Here is a 23,479-nt window from a genome sequence, read left to right as displayed (position 1 = left end):
GTTATCCCCCCCCCTCTTTTTACCCACCTCCTACCTCACAACTGCGGCTTCGTTTCTTCGGGGCCGTGAAGTATGTTGCAGCGGACATTAGAGACAGAATAAGGCGGGAAAACAATAGGGGTAATAGACTACAGTCCGATGATTAACGTCTTGCCTAATTCTCTTAAGCGCCTGATCGCAATAAATAGACCTGACCTGTCTGTACATGCTACATCAGCGTTTAGATTACGCTTATTGCTTTCCGTCGACTTTTTAGGGCGGCCAGTCTCTACATCAGTGCGAAACAAGTTCAAACACGCACCTAACACTGCGTATTTGTGCTCGCACATTCATGCACGCACACAAACATACACGTAGTTACTGACACGCACACTCATGGACACACACACGAACATACGTACTCACAACCACAGGCTGACGCACGTCCGCACACACAAGCATAAACACACACATGCACAGAAACACAAGAACACACACAGGCAAGTACACTTAAAAACACGAACGCCCATATACCTGCACGCACGCATCTTCACACTAACACAGAATTGCACAGACACACCCACAGAACGACGTACACGGACGCAAGAACGAGTATACACATATGCACATACAAAGAAACACTGACTGCATGTGCTTGTTTGACCCCGCCTATACATACGCATACACATAGATGCTCGCAGTTACAATAGAAGACGCACGAAAGCACGCGGACGCCTCCGCGCAAACCCTCAAAACACGCACACGCCTCAAAGCTGGCAGAAGAACTTGGAGGACGCTTAAGCTTCGCCTTTATGAGGAAGCTTTAGCTCGGGTGCTCCTATCTAAATACTCATCGAAGGAGAATTTGTTGTTCTCGGCAATCGCTGCTTCAAACCTGACGAGGTTTCTTGAATATAAGAGAAAAACAGAAATTCTAGTGACGGATGGTTACGAGTTGTTTTAGGTCGTGAAATGTTTAACGAAATTTGGCAAAAATCGAAAATTTTCACAAAACGATACTATCAACTTTAGAACTCTGTAACTCAGCTAAGAAAAATGGCACCACAGTTCTGTGAATAGCATGTAATATACATTCAAAGCGGGCAAAATTGATATGTTACATAAGAATCTGAAAAAAAATAATAATATGGAAATACCGCTTTTCCAGGACCCTTGTACAAAGATTAACAGATTCACATGACATCGTCACAGTCGGTAATGTGGGTAGAGGAAGCTGATGGTGGCCTTGGAGACGCCGAAGAAGAGTTCGCTGCTCTACGTTTGTTAGCTCAGCCATGAAAAGCCATCTGTGAATAGGTGCACGCTTCTTCCTTCCCGTAACATCACTGGTGGTGGTGCTGGGTAATCACTTGAGCAAGACGGAGCTCCGCAGCGGACGTAACCTGGTCGCCATTTTATCGGAAGGAGAGTGTTCAACCACGGCCCTGTCCTCGCCACCTACGGTTATCTCGGCCCAGCATCGCAACCCTGGCATGTTTTCTACGATTGACAACGTTGACGTCGATGACTCGTTCCAGAATTACGAATGGGTTAGCGCACACAACAGGTGGGATAACACGCTTATGCGGGCTAATATATTATTCCACCTCAAGAAAGCCGCACGGGTCTGGTTCTAACCACACGAAGAAGAAATATCGAGTTGGGAGCAATGTAAACAGAAGCTTAGCAATTTGTTTGGCAAGCCCAGCGGCCGCCAGCGTGCTCCGAAGAAGGAACTTGGGACTCGTGCACAGACGTCCACTGAATCTTACGTTGGGTATAACCAGGATGTCCTCGCTCTTTGCCGCAAAGTGGATAACAATATGGTAGAGGCAGACAAGGTCAGCCACGTTTTAAAAAGCATCGCGGATGACCCGTTTAACCTGCTTGTTTACAACAACATAGCAACGGCCAATGAGATCATTAACGAATGTCGCCACATTGAAGAAGCGAAGAGTCGCCGCATACTTCAACAGTTTACGCGTCTACCCAATACCGCAGCTTCATCGACGTGCGAAGACATTTGCCCACCGCGTGAGCCTACCTCCTGTGAGAATGTCGTACGTATCGTTCGGCGAGAAATCGAGGCAGCGTCTCCTGCCACGCCAGTGACGCAATGCCTTGACGATTCCCGGCCGCTTGTATCTCTCATCCAGTCGGTCAATCGCCAAGAACTTGCCAATGTAGGTCTTCCGTCCATCTGCTCCGCCAGCCGTCCTGACTTTGCTTCGTCTGCTGCCTCTGCCCCTGTTCACCGGAGGAAATACGGTCCATATCCGGCCTATCCCAACCCGGCCGAATGGCGCACCCATGATGATAGACCCATCTGCTTTTACTGTGGACGTGTGGGTCACATCTCTCGCCACTGTCGAAGTTCCTGGCCAGCCCGCTCTCGACTAAGCTTTCCCGCCTACCACCGTTTCCCACTGAATCCTCGCCTGCCATCACTCTCCACCGAGGCTGAAGATGCGCCTGACAACGCTCGAGCCACCGCGACTATCCGCTCGCCATCACCACACAGTCGCCGCTCTCGTGCGCCCCAGATGCGTCACTCTCCCTCCCCAGCTTACCGTCGCCGCTCTCCAACGGGAAACTAACTGGGGCAGCTCCTGGAGGTGATGCTACTCTACAACCCCGGCCTGAAATTCCTCTGCTGACCCTGCCTACGGATCGGAACCTTGTGGACGTGGACGTGGATGGTTTGCCCGTTACAACACTCATCCACACTGGAGCCCAAATTTCCATCATGTTTGTGGAGCTTCAAACGCCCGTGAAGAAATACTTACTCCGGCTCCGACTCGACTGCTCCAGGTCACCGACGGCGGAACTCCGGCTGTGCTTGAAACGTGTACTGCTCGTGTCAGTCTCGTCGGTCGCCACACGCCCGTTTTGTTTAGTGTGCTCGAACGTTGTCCTCACTATGTTATCCTCGGACTGGACGTTTTTGCCGCCCATCGTGCTCGGAGTGACTGTTCAGCTTGTGTTCTAAAACTTCACCTACCCCTGCCTGTTCCTCTTGACGTTTCCTGCTCAAGCTCCAACTCAGCTATGTTCCGCGGATTTTATTCGCCTGCCATCTCTAGCAGCAACTTACATCCCTGTATTAGCCTGCCTACCTGTACCTGACGAAGACTATGTCCTTACTCCCGCGCCTTCAGTCCTGCTTTCTGACATTGTCTCCTTCCCACACCTCATCGTCTCTGTTTTGGACAATCAGACATGCCTACCCATCCTAAATTTCGGACAGTGCCCACAAGTACTTCCTCGAGGCATGTCTCTAGCCACGTTTTCACCGTCGCACGAGTGCCACATTTCCGTTCTATCTCTTGTGCCGTCTTCGACCAATGCCCATTCTGCTTCTTCTGCATCTGCTCCGACCGACGGCATTACAAAAATTATTCCACAAGACCGCTCAACCCAACAAGCCGCAGAGCTCCGTGACCTCTTCGAGTCGTACTCCGAAATTTTTGACTTGAATGATCGCCCTTTGTGTTAAACTACGGTGGGGAAGCAACATATAAATACCGGCGATGCAGCAGCTGTTCGCCGACGCCCATCCTCTGAGCGACCAGTTATCTAGGATGAGGTTAACAAGAACCTCACCAAAGGGATTATTTAACACTCTTCTAGCCCGTGGGCTTTCCCTGTTGCTCTTGTCAAAAAGAAGGATAACAGCTGGTGATTCTGCGTTGACTATCGTCATATAAACACGATCATCAAGAAAGATGTATATCCACTTCCCCACTTTGACGATGCTCTGGATTGTCTCCACGGTGCCACCTATTTTTCATCTACCAACCTTCGCTCTGGATATTGGCTAATTGCCGTTGATGAAATTGATTGTGAAGAGACCGCATTCGTCACACCAGACGGCTTATATCAGTTCCGGGTAATGCCTTTTGGCTTCTGCAATGCCTCGGCGACCTTTGAACGGATGATGGACATGCTCTTGCGTGGTTTGAAATGGTCCATCTCTTTGTGCTACTTGGAAGACGTCATCGGATTCTCTTCCGCTTTTGCGACTCGTCTTGAGAGACTTTCATCTGTTCTTTCTGTTCTTCGCACCGCTGGCTTGCAGCTCAACTCGCCCAAGTGCCACTTCGGTCACCGCAAAATAACCATGTTCGTGCATCTCGTCGATCGTCAGGCGTTCGCCCCGACCCCGCTAAAGCTCATGCTGTACAGAATTTTTCCGTACCAACTTATGCCAAAGATGTTCGCAGCTTTATTGGCCTTTGCTCTTACTTCCGCAGGATTGTGAAAAATTTGCCCCTGTTGCCCGTCCCCTGGCTGACATCCTGAAGAAAGACGTTCTTTTCTGTCGGGGCTCTGAACAAGCGTCTACTTTCTCGCAGCTCATGACGCCGCTCACCACACCTCCTCTTCTCGCCAATTTTGACGCCTCTGCTCCGACAGAAATCCGTACTGATGCCAGTGGCTACCCCATCGGCACAGTTTTAGCTCAACGCCAATCTGGGCACAACCGCGTTATCGCCTACGCCAGCTGCCTCCTCCGCCCACCGAGCGCAATTACTCGATTACTGAGCGCGAGTGTCACCCTCCTTTGGGCGGTGGGCAAGTTCCAACCCTACATTCACAGTTACCACCATTCTACCATTCACAGGTACCACCGATCACCATGCCCTTTGTTCCCACCGCTGGCCACCTTGGCGTCACGCGGACCTATGACCCAATACGGCGACGGTTTTTCTGGCCCCGTCTCAATCGCTCTGTCCGGCGCTATGTTGCCGCGTGTGAGTCGTGTCAACGCCGGAAAAGACCAGCTGTGCCTCCTGCCGGTCTGCTACAGCATTTGGATATACCAACCGATCCTTTTTTTCGCGTTGGCTTTGATCTTCTCCGACCATTCCCTATATCAAATGACGGAAATAGGTGGATTGCCGTCGCTACGGACTATACAACTCACTATGTCATTACTAGAGGCCTACCGACCAGCTGTGCTACAGACGTCGCTGATTTCTTGCTCCATGACGTTATTTTACAGCACAGTGCACCTCCTCAACTTCTCACCGATCGCTGAAGATACTAGCTTGCCAAAGTCATAGATGGCCTACTTCAATCATGTGCTCCTAAACACAAACTTACTACCGCTTACCATCCTCAAACTAACGGTCTTACCGAACGCCTGAACCGCACAATATCTGACTTGCTAGCAACGTATGTTTCCTCCGATCATCGCGACTGAGACATTGCTCTAGAATTTGTCACGTTGGCCTACAATTCCTCGCGTCACGACACAACTGGCTATTCTCCCTTTTATATCCTTTTAGGCCGTGAGCCGACTTTGCCTTTCGAGGCTCTCGCTCCGACCACACTCGGGATGTCTTAGCCACAGCGACGCAAGCAGGCTAGGTTGCCCGCATTCGTCTTTCTGCTTCACAGACACGCCATAAGTGTCATTACGATCAGCGCCATGACGACGTAGACTACAAACCAGGTGCTCTTTTGCTAGTTTGGTATAAGACTCGGCGTGTTGGTCTTTCTGAGAAATTGCTATCGCGATACTATGGCCCTTGCCGCGTCCTTCAGCAGGTGACCCCTGTCATCATCCACGTCAGCCGTCTCAAACCTTACCTTTCTTAGACCGATGAGCCGCACCAATAAGGTGCTTTTTCCGACGGGGGTCATGTCACAGTCGGTAATATGGGAAGATGAGGACGCTGATGTGGCCTTGGAGACGACGAAGAAGAGTTCCCTGCTCTACGCTTGTTGGCTCAGCCATTAAAAGCCATCTGTGAATAGACGCACGCTTCTTCCTTCCCGTAACATTATAAATTGAGACATCGAATTTGTCCGCTTGAATGATCGACTGGATCCCGTTTACAGAACCCCGATATATATTCTTGGTGGAGAGCTACTAATTTGTAAAATATTTGCTTCTATTTTTCTTACTTCCGAAATTTTGAATGTTTGAAATTTTGGAACAAGAAGCAGACATTAATCGAAATTACACTTCCAACAGTCACTAAAATTTAACTTTCCCTCTTAAATGCAACAAATTTCTTTAGAATCGGTCAAGAGGTTATCTCACATAAGCGTTTTTGCATTTTGCATGTATTTGAGTTGAGTCCGAGCTTCGGAGTTGCTTCAGAGCTAAAGGGTCCTCTTTAGAGGAAGCTACAGCTCGGGTACTATTCCAACGTGGCCTATGTTGTGGAGGCCACATAGGAAATTATTTGTTCAATAACTTTCTTGCACCACATACAAGGTCTGGGTATGAGTGGTTCGAAAATCTGCGTGCTTCGCGTAGGTCTGTCAGTGGGACTCCTAGCATTGGGCGCTGACGGACAGACTAAAAATGACGCTGTGCAGGGTGATATGGGCTGAACAAGTTTTGAAGCGCGGGAAGCTAGAAGAAAAATTGATTATGAAGAGCAACTGCGCAATATGGCAGAAAGTAAAAGGGCAGGGAGAGTGTTGAGGTTTTTGTACACAAAAAAAAAACATCGATTCACAGGGGAGGAAAAGAACTAGGAAGCTAGTTCTTTTCATCATGCGGAAAGTCAAAGGGGCTAAATATTGTGATCGGTGGTGGCAATGGAATAAACAACCGGCCATGAGTAACTGTTTAACAGGACAAAAACAAAATGACGAAAGCAACAATTTATGATAATTATAAGGGAAGCTGATTACTTTTGGAAGCGAGATCAGGATGCCTTAGAACGCACACCTATAAAGCGAGATATAAGAAGGATAAAGAATCATATGCTTGCTGCGCTAAAGCTAGGGAAACGATGGCGCATGTATTGTTAGAATGGAATGATATCTGCCCAGCGGTCCAGTCAGCCACCACTGGACTCCTTGAGTCCCTTGGGTTCAGGGAAATCAGAGGGAAAGCAAACATGTCCGCAATAGAGATTAGTAGGAGGCGATTGGAAAATTGGTGTAAATAAAGTAGGGAAGCTACAGAAAACGGACAAATACAAAAACAAAGTTCACAATAGGGGGTTAGAAAATTTGGTTATGGGAATTTATCCTGGGTTTTTTTTTTCTTTTTTAGCCTAGGTAGGACATTAGGCAGTATAATAGCAAGGGTTTCGTGTCGCAACCCACCATCCCCTTCGAAAGGTGACGCTCATAACACCCATCCAAGCATCAGTCTACATACTGCACAGTAATGACAAAGTAAGCGCTTTTTGCCGATATAATGGAATGGAATTGCGCTACGTACGTTTGCGCATGCTGCCTCTGAAGCCATGACGTGTTCAAGGTGTCCATCGTAGACACTCGTAGAAATCAACTCCGCTTAATTGAGGGCTTCGTATAAATTGTGTGCGTCTCCGTGTGCTCGTGTTTCGACTCTTGGTGCACTCACACAGAGCTTCGCTGCCTACATATTTCAACTCGTTGGATCTGCTCCCTCATTTTTCCTTTTTTTCTCATTAGCGTATCATAACATGAGAAAAGTATTTCTGTGTATAAAGACTGCAATGTACAAGAAGCACTTGAAATTCACGGAGCCGTCACAGTAGTTGTCGAAAAACTTTATAAACGTGGTTTCCCTTAGAAAAGTATCATTTATTTCTTGATACTAAAAAAAATTTGGAAAGGTTTTGCAATAAAGCCTTTAGCCTGAGAGTGCGTTAAGCAGGGAAATATACGAAAATACAAAAAATTCACCTCCAAGGTCTGTGAGTGATGGCCCTGGCTAAAACTCCCAGGGTTTTACTAGGAACATATATACCCAATAAAGTGGATGGCGAAACGGTGCCGCGGCAGCTAAATGGTAGAACATCGCACGCAAAATGCGATGGCGGTGGGATCATTCCCCACCTGCGGCAAGTTGATCTCTGATTCACTTTCATTTCCATTATATTTATCGTTTATTTATTTTATTTATTAGGCACAAGTAATTTCTCCTATGTTGTCCTTGGTGTCAGGGTTTGTTGGCTTCATCATCATCACCATCACATGCCTGGTTATTCCCACCGCCGGGCAAAGGCCTCTGCCATACTTTTGCAACTACACTGGTCATGTACTAAATGGGGCCGCGTTGTCCCTGCAAACTTCTTATTCTCATCCGTCCGCCTAACTTTATGGCGCCCCCTGCTAGGCTTCCCTTCTCTTGGAATGCAATCCGTAACCCTTAAAGACCACCGATTATCTTCCCTCCTCATTACACGTCCTGCCCATGCCTAATTCTTTTCCATGATTTCAACTAAGATGTCATTAACTCGCGTTTGTCCCCTTACCCAATCTCCTCTTTTCTTATCCCTTAACGTTACACCCATCATTCTACTTTCCATAGCTCGCTGCGTCGTCCTCAATTTAAAAAGAACCCTTTTCGTAATTCTCCAGGTTTCTTCCCCGTACGTGAGTACTGGTAAGACACAGCTGTTACACATTTTTCTCTTGAGGGATAATGGCAACCTGGTGTTCATGATCTGAGAATGCCTGCCAAACGTAATCCAGCCCCTTCTTATTCTTCCGATTATTTCAGTCTCGTGATCAGGATCCGTGGTCACCCTACCTGCCCTAAGCAGATGTATTCCCTTACCCCTTCCAGTGCCTCGCTCGCAATCGTAAACGGTTTTTATTTTCCGAGATTGTTGAAGATTACTTTAGTTTTCTGCAGATTAATTTTTAGACCCACCCTTCTGATCTGGCTCTCCAGGTCAGTGATCATGCATTGCAATTGGTCCCCTGAGTTACTAAGCAAGGCAATATCATCAGCGAATCGCAAATTACTAAGGTATTCTCCATTAACTCTTATCCCCAATTCTTCCCAATCCAGGTCTCTGAATACCTCCTGTAAACACGCTGTGAATAGCATAGGAGAGGTCGTATCTCTCTGCCAGACGCCTTTCTTCATTGGAATTTTGTTGCTTTCTTTATGGAGGACTAAGGTGGCAGCAGAGCCGCTATAGATATCTATCAGTATTTATAGAGACTGCTCGTCTACACCCTGATTCCGTAATGCCTCCATGACTGCTGAGGTTTCGACAGAATCAGACGCTTCCTCGTAATCAATGAAAGCAGTATATAAGCGTTCGTTCTATTCCGCACATTTCTCTATCACCTGATTGATAGTGTAAATATGGTCTATTGTTGAGTAGCCTTTACGGAATCCTGCCTGGTCCTTTGGATACTATGTGCGATTACCTGAGTAAATACTTTGTAGGTAACGGACAGTAAGCTGATCGGTCTATAAATTTTCAAGTCTTTGGCGTCCCCTTTCTTATGGATTAGGATTAGGTTAGCATTCTTCCAAGATTCCGGTGCGCTCGAGGTTATGAGGCACTGCGTATACAGGGTGGCCACTTCTTCTTGAACCATCTGCCCACCATCCTTCAGCAAATTTGCTGTTACCTCATCCTCCCCAGCTGCCTCCCCCTTTGCATAGCTCCCAAGCCTTCCTTTGTTCTTCCGGCTTTGCTTGTGAGATTTCAAATTCCACTAGACTGTTCTCTCTCCGTTATCTTCGTGGGTGTCGCTGGTACTGCATAAATCTCTATAGAACTCCTCAGACACTTCAACTATCTAATCAATATTAGTAATAGTATTGTCGGCTTTGTCGCGTAACGCATAAATCTGATTCTTGCCTATTCCTAGTTTCTTCACTGCTTTTAGGCTTCCTCCATTGCTGAGAGCATGTTCAATTCTATCCATATTATCATTCTTTATGTCATCTGTCTTACGTTTCTTGATTAACTTGGCAAGTTCTCCCAGTTCTATTCTAGCTGTAGGGTTATAGGCTTTCATACATTGGCGTTTCTTGATCAGATCTTTCGTCTCCGTCGATAGCTTACTGGCATCCTGTCTAACGAAGTTACCACCGAAGTCTATTGCACACTCCTTAATGATGCCCACAAGACTGTCGTTCATTCCTTCAACACTAAGGTCCTCTTCCTGAGTTAAAGCCAAATACCTGTTCCGTAGCTTGATCTGGAATTCCTCTATTTTCACTCTTACCGCTAACAAATTGATCGGTTTCTTATGTGCCAGTTTCTTCCGTTCCCTCCTCAAGTCTAGGCTAATCCGAGTTCTTAGCATCCTATGGTCATTGTAGCACACCTTGCCGAGCACGTCATCATCTTGTATGATGCCGGTCTCCTGCAGGTCCACTTTCTTCTAACCCTCTTGTGGAAGAAGGTATTCATTATCCGCATAATATTCTGTTCTGCAAACTCTACTAATAACTCTCCCCTGCTATTCTTAGAGCCTATGTCATATTCCGCCCCTGACTTGTCTCCAGCCTGCTTCTGGCCTACCCTGGCATTGAAATCGCCCAAGAGTATGGTGTATATTGTTTTGACTTTGCCAGTCGGCGATTCCACGTCTTCATAGAAGCTTTAGATTTCCTGGTCATCATGGTCATCCTGGTCATCAGAGCCCTCCCCATCTCAGTAAGGTGCCTGGTGGTGGTCCCATTCAGATGATGACCTCTCGGTGAGCGCATATTTCCCCCTCTTCTTTTAAGAGGTTCAATACTTATAAGCATTTGTCTCGCAAACCATCTTTATTTCAAGGGAATTTTCCACGTCTCAATAATTCCTCTCGTCGTATTCGAGTGCTGATTGCCGTGTTATAGTTTGTAAAAGAAGCTTTCCCTCAAGTCTAATTATTTTAAGGCAGCTTGTTGGGTGCGTATCATGGCCACGCACGCTTATATCGCCTTCCGTTTCTCTACCACGGTTGCGCTTTAAAACCACAGCGCTGAAATTTTGCTTCAGAGACTTTCCCTTCCTTCCTTCTTTTCCGCCCTTAAACTGGCTCTCTTAACGACTACACGCAGAGACAAAGCAACAGCGCGCGCATTAGATCCCATAGATGAGATGAATATTTACAACTATTATTAGGGTTAATTATATTCGAGTGCTGATTGCTGTGCTATCGTGCGTTAACGAAGCTTTCCCTCAAGTCTAAATGTTTTAACGCAGTTTGTCGTGTGCGTATCACGGCCACGCACGCTTATATCGCCTTCTGTTTCGCTACCACGGGTGCGCTTTAAAACCACGGCGCTGCAATGTTGCTTTCCTTTGCTTCCTTCTTCTCCGCCCTTAAACTGGCTCTCTTTCTACTACACGCAGAGACAAAGCAACAGCGCGCGCATGCGATCCCATAGATGAGATGAATATATATATGTATATATATATATATATATATATATATATATATATATATATATATATATATATATATAGAAAATTATCAGTCATAGCTCTCGTAGTATAGCCCTCTGGGCCGTTTCCTTTTTTTTTTCTTTCGAAAGTAGTCCGATTAGGGTGATTACAATTACACGAAGGTATTTCGCCCTCGTCAGCAGCAGTCCTTGAGATAGTTATCCTGGCGGCTAGCTTTCCACGCTATGCGTGCCGCCCTCGCACCTGGTTAAGCTGTTCCTAGATGCTAGAGTTATACTATGTCCGCGCAACCTTGAGCGATCGGAAAGCACATTTTCCCCTTTTGGCCGGCGGAGAAGGGAGGCTTTGTGTCCGGCCCGCAGAGCCCTCCCCATCTCAGTAAGGTGCCTGGTGGTGGTCCCATGCAGACGATGACCTCTCGGTGAGCGCATGATTCCCCCTCATCTTTTAAGAGGTTCAATACTTACAAGCATTTGTCTCGCAAACCATATTTATTTCTAGGGAATTTTCCACGTCTCAATAATTTCTCTCGTCGTATTGGAGTGCTGATTGCCGTGTTATTGTTTGTAGACGAAGCTTTCCCTCAAGTCTAAATATTTTAAGGCAGCTTGTCGGGTGCGCATCATGGCCACGCACGCTTATATCGCCTTCCGTTCCTCTACCACGGTTGCGCTTTAAAACCACAGCGCCGAAATTTTGCTTCAGAGACTTTCCCTTCCTTCCTTCTTTTCCGCCCTTAAACTGGCTGTCTTAACGACTACACGCAGAGACGAAGCAACAGCGCGCGGATTAGATCCCATAGATGACATGAATATTTACAATTATTATTTGGGTTAATTATACTCGAGTGCTGATTGCTGTGCTATCGTGTGTTAACGAAGCTTTCCCTCAAGTGTAAATGTTTTAAGGCAGTTTGTCGTGTGCGTATCATGGCCACGCACGCTTATATCGCCTTCCGTTTCGCTACCACGGGTGTGCTTTAAAACCACGGCGCTGCAATTTTGCTTTCCTTTCCTTCCTTCTTCTCGGCCCTTAAACTGGCTCTCTTTCTACTACACGCAGAGAGAAAGCAACAGCGCAGTGTAATATTATGCTCAGCAGAAGGCGGAGACAGTGCCTTTGTAAATTGCGCCAATTACAATGTTCTAATAGACATCTTTATGAGCCATCCCGCTCTGTGAAGGTGGTTTACCAGCGAAGCTGTTTAATACATGACACGCAGGTGTCAGATAATTTCGAACAAAGCTACGTACTCATTTATTGTCTTGATCGGTGGTCATTATTTCAAGCGCAACTGCAATCACATTCTCTCACAATGTCCCATCGATGCACGTACGCCGATGGGTGGTTGGGTGGGCTGGATCGGTGGGGCTTCGCAAGGGATGTCTGCAACACGGAACGCGTAAACCGCTCCCTATTCGGTCACAACACATCCACATTGAAATCACCGACAACGACAACAGGGGTACTCTCATCGCAGCTAATTCACGCATAGTGAGCAGCCATGAACATTACAGGACTATGAGTCATTTGTTTGTTTTTTGCTTGCTTACAGGGGTGTGAGTCATCCCTCGCGGCGGTCATTGATGAGCCTGTTTTCAATCAGTCATTATTAGACATTGATGATGACATTTTTGGTCATGCTGTTCTCTATGTAGTATGTGGGATTAGAAAGAATTGAAGCCCTGTTCGCTTCACATTGTTGAGTGTTTGTAGCCTCTGCCTTACGGGACTATGCGCCATTGCATAGTTTCTTACCTCCGGAAGTAGGATTGCTTACGCGTGTATGAGCCATTGATGATGGTAGTTTTGTTCAGGGAGAAAAAAATTGCATGGAAGTCCAGCCATATACAGCTTCGCTATAAAGGCCAGTCACGAAGACAATATAATAGCAAGCTGGGCAGATCATGCAGACTGTATTAGTAAAATGGACCGATGACGGGGACAGCTCTCGTACTACACAGCTGATCACGGAATCAGTGTTGTATCAATCTGGGCACATCACGCAGACAATGTTTCTGTAAAGTGGGCCCAGCATTGAGACAGTAATAAAGACTGGAGTGATTTCAGTGATGACGTCGTCACAATTGGATCGATTCCGCAACGAGTTACCTTGGTGGTTGCGTGTTTAAGGTGCCGGGGAATCTCTTCGTGTTTTCGCATAGGAAAGCGTTCAATACTCTGCAAAATGCCGTGCAGAACGCGAACACTTACGTGCTCATTACTAAGAAGCCAAATGACAGATAACATCTGCTGTTTTAGAACCTGAACAGGTGCCCTCGTGTACTTACTTGCACATGAATCAAAATGGCATGCATAGTGTGGCTGTAGGGATAACATTTTTTTTTACTTGTTGTAAACAAAATTAGGGCTCCGCCTAACGTTCCAGCAGGTGTGTTGACACGGCCGTAACATTTGTTCTTACGTTTCCCACAGGTGCTCATCTGTTACAGATTGGACCAATTCGTCAAGAACTTACCCGAGTAACCGCAGGAAGGTTTTCTCGGGGCGCACCTCACACACAGGGCGGGACGATCTCCGACTCGCCAGCAAAAGCGAGGATTTGGTTCTAAATTTGAAATTCAGGCGTGCACATCGTCCTTGTGATTCTTTTTACGTGTGCGTCCTCGTTCTTGTTGGGGGGGGGGGGGGGGGGAGTGTAAGAGTGTATGACGGGAGTTTCTTTTGCAGCATTTTCTTTTAATAAACACAATGATCGTATACAGGGCTGACGAAACTGCGATGCTTTATTTTCAGCAGAATTCGCATTTTTTATATTACCCACTCTGCTGAAAACTTCTGATCTACACTTCCCCGCAAGTGTCCCTTCACGACCTCAACGTAAATATTCCTAAACAGCCCTGCAAAACCTGCAGCTAATGCGCCACTAGACGTGCGCCCTTTGATTCCTTACACATAAATATATAGGTTTGCACTGTGCAGTGCTTACATTCCAGGTATTTACGCCCCCGCAGTACAGACCTGTACCTAGCGGGCTCCGAAATCGTTGGCTGATTCAGCTCCTGTGTGCAGCATTTTCCTGCTCTCTATCACATATGCGCTTTATTGTAAATACTTTGCTCTTTAACAGTGGTCCGCAGACAATCGAAACTTTCAATGAAGAATCAAATGAGCTCATATTCAATTGGCCCTAAGTATCGCACAGTCACAATTCTGAAATATCGATATTTTAATTGCGATAGCAATTATAAAGACACTCCAGGCGCATTTTCTCCATCGTCCTGGCCCTGATGTTCCGTATTATGCCTAACTGCCATAACGCCGTGGCCGCGTACGGTGCGCTGTCTGACTTCAAGTCGCGCACGCAAGGGAGCAAGGCGGGAAGGAAACACGCAGTCTTCCATTCCGTATGATGCGGCCACACGAGCATTATATTGAAAGCGATCTGAAGCAAGTAGCGAGCGGAGTGGTTGCGTGGGCCCCATCTCGAAAGCGATCTTTATTGAGTGCAGAGTCTAGGCCTGCAAAGGCTCTTAGCTTCGTGTACGCTGCGTTGTCACCGCATAGCTCGCAGGTCAATGAAGCGAGGGCAGCACGCAGGTCAATTCGCTCGCTGCTGCTGCCGCTCTTCCGCACATCCTGGCTTTGACAGCCAGGGCTTGCACTCATCGAGTAAGATTTGTTTGTGTGTGCCAGCATTACGCAAAATATTGCCCTTGTATTACGCCACAATCTGCTGTTATTTTTGACTGAACACTTTTCTGTAAATAAAGAACAGTCATTTCATAGCACGGGCAGCTATAATGTAAGGACCGTAATACAAAATGAGAGTGCTTTCGTCTTTAGAAAACGGATAGCTCTGTATTCTGAATCTGTACGATGCTGTTCAACTGTTACAATACAGGTGCTTCCCGTATTCGGAAAACGGAAGACCGTATTCTGAATCTGTGCTATGCGGTCGAACCGTTAAAACATAGGTGTTGCTTGTAATACGTTTTCCAGATCATATTCATTGTTTGGAGAAGTTACTTATGGGAAAGAATGTGCCGGAGACGCGCAAGTGTCCGCCGAATTTTATCGCGGCGCTATCTGCCGAGTTCAGCCGCGCTAACCTCTGCATTCGGAAAGTACATGCGTGATCCACGCTTTCCGGTGGTCTTGAACGCATATGATAGCGTGACGGAACCCTGCTGATAGCGCAGAGATACAATCCGGTCGACACTTTCACGTGCTGTGAACCTTTAACCTCGATAGTATATATCCTATAATGCAAATGTCATGAAGACAGTTCATACCAGTAGCAAGAGGTCGCTAGTGAGAAAATTGTCTGACCTACACCTTGACCTAGCTGAAAAGTTACAATAGTTTTCATTTTGGGATATGCATGAATTGCACAGATGTAAAAATAGGTGCGAAAATTTAGTCAAGTTGTTTAGATCAAGAAGCAATTTTATGTTGTTCAACCACTCGCCTTGCACTCTTTGCTGGTGAAAGTTGGTATTGACTGCACGTGCCTTACGAGTATAAAATTGCTCCTAATTAAAGAAACAAATAGTACTGGTACATTTTCATCGAAAAGAAAGCGGCGAGAAAGATAATCACAAAACACAACAAGGCGGTAAGTTATGCGTTAGAAAAACATGAGCCTGTATCAACATTGTTTGAACAGGGGATCTTGATGCAGCCAACATTTCAAACAGGGCCCTTGTCTTCAGAGCAGCAACTGATTTCCTTGGCAGCGTTTTTATCTGTGCATAGCTCAGTTACCACTTCGCTCATTCGCGGAGAAGAAGGTGGTGCATATAGTAGGTGAAAACAAGTGGAAGGGGTAAAATAAAGGCAGGAAGGTGTGATTAGCAGTTATTCTGGTGGAGTGACTAGTGGCCCTGCATTCTGTTCTTACAATAGTAGGAGTAACCAAATCAGACAAGGATTTACATATGTAAGCAAGTATTAATCCCGTTGACCTAGTCCTCTCAGAAATCTAATTAAGAATTAACATAGTTTGGACATGTGGAAGACAAGGAATGAAGAATTGAGGAATACAAACTTTGCATCAAGATGTTTTTCGTTGAAAGGGCCCTGAACGACTTTTATCAAAGTAAAGAGATGCATTTGTAGTTAAAATAGGCTTTTTCAGAAGTACTCCGCCGCAAGAAGTATTCCAATGCGTTCAGCAGAAGCGGAGCTATTCGCCGTCAACCACCCTATTCGCTGTGCTGCCGTTCCTTCTTCAATGCCTTGCTCTACGAAGGATATATACGGCTGAAGGGGATGCGCCCACAACGCGCCTTGTATATCTCATCGTGGTGCGCAGTTCGAATTAACTTTAGGAAGCAAAGGTAGACGGCACCCTTCGCGATTTCCGCGCCTACTACGCGCCAGACTTAAGCCAAACACTGTTGTCCTCAGCGAGCTGCATTGTGCTTAGCCAGCGGACTCGTGGCGGCACACCGTGGGATCGCGGTATCTACGCTACGTAAAAGATCGCAGCGATATGCAACTGTAGCGCGTATGCGCAGCGTTTGATTTCCGCACGACAGGGCTTGAGTGCGTATTCGCGCTCATATGCTACAGTTGGAGTGATCCTAGTTCACTCTACTACAAGCTGACCATGCTAGGTGGTGCAGACGGCCATTGTCCTTCACCAGCTTCACTGACGGATAGTAGCCGCATCTAACTTGGGTATTTTTGAAGCGCTATCAATCAGAATCAGCAACGAGTGACCGCGCACTGGGAAGCGTGCCTGTCGTCTAACCTTGAGTTTCGCGTGGTTCGAGGCGAGTTGAGAGTTGAAAACTAGTCGAAATTAGCGAGGCCCGCCGGCTATGACCCCGACAAGCAGCGCGGCCATAGTTTAATGCCCACACGGGCGGATTTGGCAGAGCGTATTTAGGAAGGCGATAGTCGACTTCTTCCGAAATCACGTATTTATTATCTAAATTCTAAAGCACATTTTCGCTTGCCGCAGCCAGCTTATAGAATTAGGCGATAAATATACCCAGTAACAGAAGTATAAAGTGTGCTCATATAAATGCTCTTCTTGATCGACGTGAGCTATTGGCCAATAGCAGCCGCGCATGGGACTCCGCTTTCTTATGAAATAAAGCGTCCACAAGAGAGTGCGAGGATTAGGCATTTCTATTTACTAATATTTACTGCATTACATTACTACTAATTAGGATTAGGCCCCTTTAATATAAGAGGAAATGGCAAATGAAGGCAGATTATGAATACACATTTTGTTGAATACCGATGAATAAAAATACATATTGACCAAGTAATTATAGATGAGCACATGAAAATTAAGCTGGGTATGAATATGAAATGGCTAAGGACAGCCTGTGAAAAATAGTGGGATGGGCACTAAGATAACCAGGTACAGGATTGCGAGTAGTCGAACGCTGTTCATGTTTATGCGGCTGCTGACAACTTCGACTTTGTTTTCTTGTTGAGCCTGTCTTACATCAACAAGGAAATGAGTCATTTTCCAAACATGTCTGAGGTCAAATGCTCTTCAAAACTTCGATTTTATTTTAATGGAAGAGAAGGCTATGGGCAGTTATACTGGGTGAGTGTTCATTCATCAGCAGCATTCACAGGTGAAAGCTTAAATTTAATGCTCTCGATGGAACATAGTTACTGGGAAATCATTAACTGCTTTATATAGACACAGATGCCTTCACAGCATATAGTTTGGCAGGGGTGCCAGCAAGCTACAATATACTTCTTGAAACAATCAAAAGTAAAGTTTGGTAACAATGAGTGAAAGAAACGAACAACATTCTACAATACTGATTCAAGTCGTCCAAAAACCTGATAAATTAATACACCCCCAGCCCATGCAGAAAAAAATTACGGAACCACATTCTCGCTTATGGTGTCAATCATGCTATTGTAACGCTAGGCATTAGGTGAGTAGAATAAGATCAGAGGGTTCGGTTCTTTTTGTTAGAAGATCAAGTGTTCTTTGCAATAATGTTGGATTGCAATTCTAATAGGAGCAGTTCCTGAGATGGTTACCAATGCATAAGAAAACTCGTGACATTCTGTGCAGCAGAACGTTGCCAACGAAGTGGCATGCACACAAATGCACTTTTTCTTTTAAAATGACATACTTCTGTAAAATCTTGTGCAGAAGCGAGAACTTTAGAATTCGAAAAAAAAACGCCATAGTTGAAGGTAACAGCGGTTATATTCATGCGAACATACTGAAAATTATTTCGTTATTCAGTTTATTTACTATAGAATAAAGATTCAGATTTTTTTCTCTACAGGTGGTCTAAACAGGCACCCTGCTTTTACAGTCGTATAAAAAAATGATCTGTGCCTAAGCAGAGAAGAATTATCCGGAAGTTTATGAAGAAGTATACCCCACATTGATGGCTCACTTCAAATTCCAACCTGGTGGAGGATACAAACTGATTGCTAGTGCTAAGGCCTCTAGCAGCTACACATAACATGGTAGTTGTAATCAGGTTTCCACTAGCTGTGATTACTATAATCTGTCTTCAATGCACGAAAATATAGGTAGAATACATTTAGGAGAGTTAAACTCTCTAATGAATTTATCTCATATGACGGCATTGGAATTCAATATCCTGCAAGTAAGTGAAGTGCTATGTGCCGTTCCATACAGTGAAACACCTTTGACAAACCTTCATCTGCACTAGGTCATGACGAGAGGTGAAGAGCTTATTCTCTGTGAACTAGAGAACCTGTAAAGTGTAAAGCTTCGGAAAGCGCAGTTTAGTATCAGTTGCGAAAGTTTTCATTTTATACTGCAGACAGGTAAATCCTGTCTGCAGGATTTACCCTTTCTTTGGTTGAAAGGTGCCGACACCTACGGCCATAACATGTGTGGTATGACCTTCATTCCCAAATAAAGCAAGCAGCACCAACCTAAGTGTATGTGCCTTCTGTCTTAACTTCGCTGCCAAAGGACGTTAGCGTGGGATGGTTTGGTCGGCAGAGAAACTGATATCTAGATCAATATAGAATCGCAAACACTCTGATCTCGGTGCTTCCTCTACTGTTTAACCATCATCACGTTTTCTAGTAAGAAGATGCGGAATAAATGCAACATGCATAATCCACGGTACCACCACTTTGGAGATATTTAGTAGACCGAGTTATCAAAGATTACAGATTTAGATGACACGACCGATTTTATTCCACTGCGAGAATGGCACCATCCCAATCATTCTGGTGTTTGGTACTATATTGTTATGGGTCATCAATTATTGGGTACTATATCGTCTTCGGCTTTGCGACAAAGCGTGAGTACGCCCTGCATGGACGTCACATAGGACTCGGTGGATGTCGGAACTGCTTAACGCGTGCTTCACCTCCACAGCGGGTCGTCCCGATAATGCACATCTATTTTCGGGATGGGCCCACGTATGGGGAGTGCTTAACACCTTAATCACCTCCCCCACTGGTGGGCCAGGTATCACACATCTATTTTCGGGTTCGGCCCACGTATGGGGAGTGCTTAACGCCTGCGTCCCCAATGCCGCTTGTCGGCTCGACATTGCAGTATTTTCTGGATCGGACCACATATGCAGAATGCTTAAAGCCTGCATCACCTCCGCCGTGGGTTGGCCTGATATTGCACATCTTAAGGTTCCTTCTTGAGGATGAAGGGAAAGCTGCATCAACTGAAAACAAACTATTTTATGCAGGAGAACTTGACAAAGAGAAACAAGGAGTTGCTTAAGGACGCAAGGAAGTGGGCGAAGAACAACTTCAAGTATGTGTGGCAGAGAAACAGGAGAATTTCTTTCCGAAAGTGAGAGGGAACAAACGCGGTTCGCTTTGCTTGCATAGCAGATTTGAATAAGATAGTATAGTTTGATTCTCTCATCCTTGTTTGTCAGTTTTTCACAAGTTACCACGCAAAGTGCAATTTGGTGATTGCACATGGCGGTAAATGCTTCCCTGTTGTGTAATGCCACGTTATCTTTGGGATGTCTGTGGGTCTCAGATATTGCAACCTTTCAGTGTGTTTTATTTAAATGCTCGGTCTGCAGTATCTAAGAAAGCCGATCTGGAGTTGCTTTTTACGCAGCTAGGTTTTTCTATTGATGTAGCCATGGTGACTGAAACCTGATATGGTGAGCATAGCAGTATAGTCAAGCTTCTGTTATATGACACATTTGTTCTAAACAGCACGAATAGTCGTGGTGGTGGCGTACTATTGGTGGCAAAAAAGCGCTTTAAGTGTGATGTCTTGTCTGAGTTTTGTGTAATCAACCATGATTGTGAAATTCTCTCCCCTTCTATCGAAAACAAGGTTGTGGCTGTCATTTATCGCCCGCCAAACTGAAATTTGAAATCCTTTTTCACTTTTCTTGACCTTGCCTTGTCCTTCATAAGTGAAAACAAATACGACGTGATTTGAGGTGGTGACTTCAATATTAATCTCCTTGGAGATAACCCCACAAAAAAGAATTCGAAAATCTATGCAGTTATTTTGCCCTCTAAAACGTGATATGCAATCCTACACGTGTTACAGTGCAGAGTGAATGACTTATTGATCTACTGATAACCAATATGCACATGCCTATTCTGAAAGTAGGCGTTATACATGCTATTATCAGTGACCACCGCGGTGTTTTTATGTGCGTTCCGAAAAGCAGATATCCTAATACAGTAAAGATACCAAAGTTATTTCAAGGTATCTCAAATAAGAACCTAAACAATTTCCGAGAGAATGCAGCTAATCATGACTGGAGCGATGTTCTTAAGGAAACAAGTGCCAAAAGGGCTTATGCTTTGTTTTTAATGGCTTTTTATTGCATATGCATCGAGTTCTTCCGTTATAAACATGCATAGGAACGAAGGAACATTAGGAAGCCATCGATCGCGCCTAAATTACCGACGAAAATTCATAAAAAGGATAGGCTATATAAGAAGTTTGAAAAAACTCGAGACCCTGAGATGCTTAAAGCTTTTAAAGTGTTTAGAAATAAACTGACGGAAGAAATACAAAGTACACGTCATCAATATTTTTGTAACCAATTTTTCTGCTCGTTGAATAAATCGGATGAATTACGGAGGAAGCTGAGGGGACTTCTAAACAGACCAACAGGCCCACGCCCAGTCACAAAAATGCAGACTTAATATTAGGAACTCACAGGCACTGATTTAGCTAACCCATTCAACAGTTACTTTACAGAGATAACTAGAAATTTCGTTGATTCTAATACTTTTCATATCAGAAACCAGAAGTTAGTGTTCCTAACGCCAATATCAGAATCAGAGGTCATGTCGGTTTTCATGGGGCTAAATAATAACAGATATGGTGACCCAGACGCCGTTGTAATGAAACCAGTGTAGTTTGTGACAGCAGACACAGAAGAGTGCTTAGCTCAAATATATAACCTTTGCGTATCTTAAGGAATTTTCCGGGGCAAATGCGACTCGCCAAAGTGAGTGCACTGCACCAAAAAGGAAGTAATATTGATTGTACAAATTTTACACCTGTGTCCATACTACCCGTTTTCTCAAAAAGATTTGAAAAATGGTTCCCACCAAAATAAATTTTAGCGAACAATGCATTGTCATTCACCGTGGACAGTATGGCTTCCGGAAATATCGATCAACAGAAACGGCACTGCTAGAAGACAAGGAATTTATTCCGCAACCGCTCGAAAATAAGGAAGTAGCCCCTGGAATATACGTGGATTTTACAAAAGCTTTCGAATATTTCAATCACTCCATCCTGCCTAAAAATGGTTAGATATATGGATTCCACGGAATGGCTCTACCACTTCTGACGTCGTACACTAGTGAGCGCAAGCAGTAAGTCTCTTTAAATAGCGACTCTTCTAATATACTGCCCATATCTGCTGGCGTACCTTAAGGGGGGTATTCTGGGCCTATTCCTGTTTAACTTGTACTTGATTGACATTGTTAACGGCGATCCCATGTTGAAATATGTCGTTTACGCTGATGATGTGACACTGTTATTCTCTGCAGCAAGTACAGGTGAGCTAAATATGAGAGCGAACAGAAAGCTTGTGGAACTAGATACATGAGCTCAACTTAACTAATTGAAAATAAGGGTTAGTAAAACGAAGGCTGTCATATACCGTATGAAAAACAAGAAGATTAACATTACCTTACACATTATCTTACACTACGATAAATATAGTAAGCGCATTTAAAATTTCTATTTAAGTCTAAAGTCTATTTAAGTGAAAATATGACCTGGGGCATTCACATCGACTACGTTGTCCCAGAACTGTCTCACATCGTTGGACTGATGTACGCCAACAGATATATTCTACCGCCCAAAGTTAAGCTTCTACTGTACAATGCGCAATTCTACTCATATATGAAATATTGTCAATTAGTTTGGGGGAACACAACAAAAGGTAATTTCCAAAGAATCATGGTAGTGCAGAAAAAATGTTAAGAAATTTTGAAAACGCTCCCATGAGTCACCCTTCCCACCCTTTGTTCTTGAAGTACTGTATAATGAAAATAGACGAGCTATATCTGTATTGCTTGCGTTCACGTTATAAGCTTAAGGTAAAAAAATAATAGCTATTGCCTACTACGGTTGGCATCGCTTTGTGAAAGGAACATGCCTTATGAGAGTCGAAGCACACAGCCGCGGCTAATCAAAGTGTGCAGAACCGGATACGGGCTACAAATGGTAAACAAAATGCTACCGCATTTGCTAAATTTCTACCCTAACAACGGATTAACTCCCGAAACAGCGTCGAAGCTGGAACTCAAATTGTTTTCTGTGGCAAAAATCCTTTCTCATGAGACAATATCATGTGGTTTTTTATCTTTGCACATGTACGTCATACGCACTGGAAAGTAACGATGTGCTGTTCATACTACACAACGCGTACCTTTTCTCGTCATTCCCATCATTATGTAGCACTTTTTACTTGCACTTTTTTCATGTTTGTAAGTTTCCTTTCACATTGGTTTGGACGCAGTTCAAAAGCTTTTTATTTTTGTAGTCAGTTATTCTCACTGTTGTAGGCTAGTTATTGGTTCATTACTATTTGTTTGTGGTGTTTATGTTGCTATGGCAAAAATGTTACGTTTTTTGTATTTTGTAGTCTGGGAAGCTGGGAACTAGTCAAGCTTACATGTAAGCTTTTTTCCCGCACTCCATCAATTCATGATTGAAATAAAGGATATTACTATTATTATAACTATAGACGATGTTGTTATCGCCAAGGTGACGTAACCTGTGTGTGCGTTAACGCTACGGCGGACTATATATAAGCCATAAGAAGCACATTGACACCGGTTTGGAGCCATGGGTATGCGCCACTTGGTCTGAGGTACACTCTTAAAAAAAACGTAGTTTCAACTGACTCTTTCCGAGGTGTATCTATCTGCTCGTCGCACATATGATTGACGTTTGGGTGGTAACACGGACTCTCTTGGAAATACAGTACCGG

At 44.8% G+C, this 23,479-nt stretch overlaps 1 pseudogene; it reads left to right on the top strand.

Annotated features, from left to right (window-relative positions):
- LOC126543486 (ryanodine receptor-like) overlaps positions 1–13,692 on the top strand; it is a 59,656-nt pseudogene extending 45,964 nt beyond the window's left edge.
- Positions 13,693–23,479: the final 9,787 nt, after the last annotated feature.

This window comes from Dermacentor andersoni, chromosome 10 (genome assembly GCF_023375885.2).
Source record: "Dermacentor andersoni chromosome 10, qqDerAnde1_hic_scaffold, whole genome shotgun sequence".
Lineage (NCBI taxonomy): Eukaryota > Metazoa > Arthropoda > Arachnida > Ixodida > Ixodidae > Dermacentor > Dermacentor andersoni.
This window is presented reverse-complemented; position numbering and strand designations above follow the sequence as displayed.